The sequence below is a fragment of the Etheostoma spectabile genome, chromosome 13, assembly GCF_008692095.1.
Source record: "Etheostoma spectabile isolate EspeVRDwgs_2016 chromosome 13, UIUC_Espe_1.0, whole genome shotgun sequence".
In the NCBI taxonomy this organism is placed as follows: domain Eukaryota; kingdom Metazoa; phylum Chordata; class Actinopteri; order Perciformes; family Percidae; genus Etheostoma; species Etheostoma spectabile.
The window spans coordinates 10,475,863-10,480,404 of record NC_045745.1 but is presented as its reverse complement, the minus strand read 5'-3'; the positions used below and the strand labels follow the sequence as shown (position 1 = coordinate 10,480,404).

The 4,542-nt window shown below is 42.3% G+C and overlaps 1 long non-coding RNA gene across 1 annotated transcript in view; it reads left to right on the top strand.

The window, feature by feature from the left end:
• Positions 1 to 2,661: 2,661 nt before the first annotated feature.
• The window catches only part of LOC116701132 (uncharacterized), a 17,409-nt gene continuing 15,528 nt past the window's right edge, over positions 2,662 to 4,542 (top strand). Inside the window, exons 1-2 of the long non-coding RNA XR_004334820.1 lie at positions 2,662 to 2,672; positions 3,044 to 3,049. This is a non-coding gene — a long non-coding RNA (uncharacterized LOC116701132). The remainder of the gene's footprint in view (positions 2,673 to 3,043; positions 3,050 to 4,542) is intronic.

Genomic DNA, 4,542 nt, shown 5'->3' with positions numbered 1-4,542 from the left:
CACACACACACACACACACACACACACACAGCAGCAGTGGCAGCGGTGTTAGTCCCAGGCTGGCCTCTCTCTGGCATTATCTCATAGCCTGAGCACTCCTGCTGCCTCTGAGGCCCGCTCTGCACACAGAAGCGTTACGTGCATCTGCCTCGCATTAACCGGCAAATTATGGAAAAACTGCGCGTCAAAAGACATTACTGAGGGCGTGGGACCCGCTCACACGATATCACAACCTCACACACATACACAACGTACAGTAGTATTTCTTACGGGATTTCAACATTAATTTGTCTTGTGTTTTTTCTATTTATTTTTGCTATTTGGAGATTTGTTTTAACTGCAGAAAAACAACAGCTTATTCCAGAAAATAATTTCCGTGCATGCATTTATTCCACGACTATACTATGATTATTAATTGTATAAATAGGTCACAAGGGCCCCACTTAAGCCTGCTACCTACATTGCTAGGGGGAAGCGACCACGTCCACTGCCAGCTAATAACAAATTCACATGACCTCATCCCAGTGCAGGTGGTTTCTGTGCCATGTCTCCACAGCGACTGCAGAGCGAAGCTTCAGATTAGTGTCAGCTGACGTTTAAACTGAACACAGTGGCCGACAGTGGAATTGCAGCGCCCGGCCTGTCACGTGATGCCCTTTGGCCCAAAAAGACTAGAACGTAGCAAAGGATATTAGTTTCTAAACCAAAACGTAGGCGTGTAAATGTTGCCTATTGCACCTGTAGAAGCCAGAAATCCATATGAAGTCAGCCTTGATTTAACCCTCATGTTGTCCTCGGGTCAAATTGACCCGTTGTCCTATATCAATGTTCTTTTTAATTCCCCAAAATAACATGATTGATTCCCCACAACGCTCTTTGGCAAATACAAATCTCTACTTTCATTAATTTTGGGGCGTCTTATTCAATTTTATAGTATTTGAAAGAAACAACTGAAGTGGTTTTGAAATGGTATTGAGTAAAAGTTGACATATTCCAGTCTGTGATTATATCACTAAGACAACACAAGGGTTATGCATATCAAGTTTTATTTGCGTGTCTGATTGGTGGAACTCGCTGTTACCATGGAAATGTTTACCGCACTCATTTCAAAAGTATTCTTTGAGCCAAATCAAATGTTTTGTGGTGACAATTTATCTCAGAGCTGGTTGGCTTGGTTCCAGGCTTGACATTTTTTTTTAAATAAGCATTTTCTGAAATGTAAATGGAGAAATTAAATGGGGGAATATAACATCTGGAACCAGAGCCTTTTAAAAAAGTCTCCAGTCACTGCTGAGCTCTATGCCGAGTACACGTGGTCTCATCCGGTGAGTGTGTACATTTCATACTGGAAAACCTTAACCCTTGTATGGTATTCGGGTCAAATTGACCCATTTTTAATTTTTACACATATATACATTTTTTTCTACCAGAAAATCAATGTCCTTGCCTTATTTTTTGTGTCTCAGCTCTGCAGAAACCAGCATCAGGACAAGCCTGCAGTGTCTCCGTCTAACCGCTGAATGTTCTCCGTGGTCTTCACCCAATAACAGGTCTCAGACTGCTACTGGAGATGACCTTCACCCAATAACAGGTCTCAGACTGCTACTGGAGATGACCTTCACCCAATAACAGGTCTCAGACTGCTGCTGGGAGGACCTCCCCACCAATAACAAGTCTCAGACTGCATGGAGAGGACCTTCACCTATAAACAGGTCTCAGACTGCTGCTGGAGGACCTTCACCATAAACAGGTCAGACTGCTACGGAGGATGAATTCACCAATAACAGGTCTCAGACTGCTGCTGGAGGAGGACCTTCACCCTATAAAAAGTCTCAGACTGCTACGGAGATGACCTTCACCCAATAACAGGTCTCAGACGGCTGCTGGAGAGGACTTCCAACAATAACAAGTCCAGACTGTACTGGAGGGACCTCACCCATAACAGTCTCAGACTGCTACTGGAGAGGACCTCGACCCAATACCAGGTCTCAGACTATTACTGGAGATGACTTCCACACAATAACAGGTCTCAGACTGCTACTGGAGAGGACCTTCACCCAATAACAGGTCTCAGACTGCTGCTGGAGAGGACCTCCACCCAATAACAGGTCTCAGACTGCTACTGGAGAGGACCTCCACCCAATAACAGGTCTCAGACTGCTACTGGAGAGGACCTCCACCCAATAACAGGTGTCAGACTGCTGCTGGAGAGGACCTCCACCCAATAACAGGTCTCAGACTGCTACTGGAGAGGACCTCCATCCAATAACAGTAGAGGGGATCGGGCTTTCTCAGCCGCAGCCCCGAGACTTTGGAATGAGGTGCCTCTACATGTCAAACTGGCCCCCAGCCTTCCGGTTTTTAAATCACGACTTAAAACACATTTATTCCCTGGCTTTAATACAGATGAGAACTGTTGTTGTATTTGTCTGGTGTTGTATTTGTCTATTTATTGTTCCAGTTCTATGTACAGCACTTTGGTAACCAGGTTGTTTTTAAATGTGCTCTAGAAATAAAGATTGATTGGTGATTGATTGATTGAATAACAGGTCTCAGACTGATACTGGAGAGGACCTCCACCCAATAACAGGTGTCAGACTGCTGCTGGAGAGGACCTCAACCCAATAACAGGTCTCAGACTGCTACTGGAGAGGACCTCCATCCAATAACAGGTCTCAGACTGCTACTGGAGAGGACCTCCACCCAATAACAGGTCTCAGACTGCAACTGGTGAGGACTTCCACCCAATAACAAGTCTCAGACTGCTACTGGAGAGGACCTCCACCCAATAACAAGTCTCAGACTGCTACTGGAGAGGACCTCCACCCAATACCAGGTCTCAGACTGCTACTGGAGAGGACCTCCACCCAAACACAGTCCCTAACCACCCTCGGCCCTGCTTTTCAGAATGAACTCGGCAGAGCTATGGTTGGACACATTGTACCGAAACAACTTATCAAGTAATACTTATAAGGTCACAGTAAACTTATGAACTACATGCTTCTTATTTAGAAGTGAACCGAATAATCACACTGAAACCAAGCAGACTGTGTGTAATGCTTTTGCTCTTTAGCTCAAAATATAATGAATTGAACACATATGACTAATATAATGCACTACGGGAATATAATGTTTTTGAGCACACATGATATGAACACATTTTATTCCAACACATTCACTCTCAAAGCGTGCGTTTGTCAGCACATTAGGTTGTCCACGGCGTCCCCCTGGGTTCGTGACTCATCCCCTGACTCCCCCGCTCTCATTCAGGGTTGGAACCATCACCTTGTTGCTGAATATTTCGGGTGACACCGACCGACCCGAGAGAGGCGCTGCACGGTTTGTTTGTTTGTCGTCAGTGTGTCAGATTCTATCTATCGCTGATCTGAGTTGGAGGAACAGTTAGAGCTTTTCAATAAAGAAGTCTTTAACCATTGTGTTGTCTTCCTGTCCGAATTGAAAATCAACGCTTTTTATAGATGTTTTTAACACTTTTGACGCTTTTTTTCAAAGTTTGTCACTTTGACGTTTTCAACACTTCGTAACACTAACTTATTAACTTTAGTTTTACAGTTATTTTTGGAATTTATGGTCAATAAACCTCATGTATAGGAAATGTTACCAAATGTTTGAGTTAGAAAAGCAGAAATTAAGAATTATTGAGACTAAAATTAAAGGAATGGATGTTGATGAATAATCACAGACTGGAATATGTCAACTTTTACTCAAAACTATTTCAACAACACTTCAATTAGTTTTTCAAATGCTATAAAATTGAATAAGACACTCCGAAATTACTGAAAGTAGAGATTTGTACTTGCCAAAGAGCGTTGGGTGGAATCAATCATGTTATTTTAGATAATTACAACCGGGTAGTTAAAAAGAACATTGATTTGAGAAAATGGGTCAATTTGACCCGAGGATAAGATGAGGATTTTAAAGAAGTTTAAAACAAGCAGTGTGGGGAGGATACTTTCAAAACGTATTCTATCACAGAATACATGCTTAAAAATGTAATTATGAACGTATTCGCATACGTTACTCAATCAGAGCAACGAATTCTGAATACTTGGATTACTTCAACATTATAATTGTGTTGGAATGCGGCCGTCAATTACTGCTCACCAAAGATGTCTATTCTGGTGGCTTCTTCTGGCTGAATGTTTACATGAACATGCAGACAGATTTTTGTATTTGTAGTCCCGAACTGAATTAGCTTGGTCCTACCAAACTCTCGTACATTTAATTTGTACTGAAGGGAAATGAAAATTGAGCGTGATTGTGTAGCAGGGCAGAGCCTACTGTCACTTCCTGTAAGTGCAGATTTGAGTTGCGCATGTTTATATTGAAATGGTTTAAAACGTGTCATGCTGAAATTTGTGAAATTAGTCAAATAATAAACTTTTCTCATTACAAACAATAACAGAGGATGGGAATCGCTTCAAAAACTTTTTAGCTTTCTGTGGTTGTTTGGTTGCTAATGTTACCTCAAAACATCATTCAAGTGGACACCAGACCTAGAGCTGTTTCCCCCAACAGACA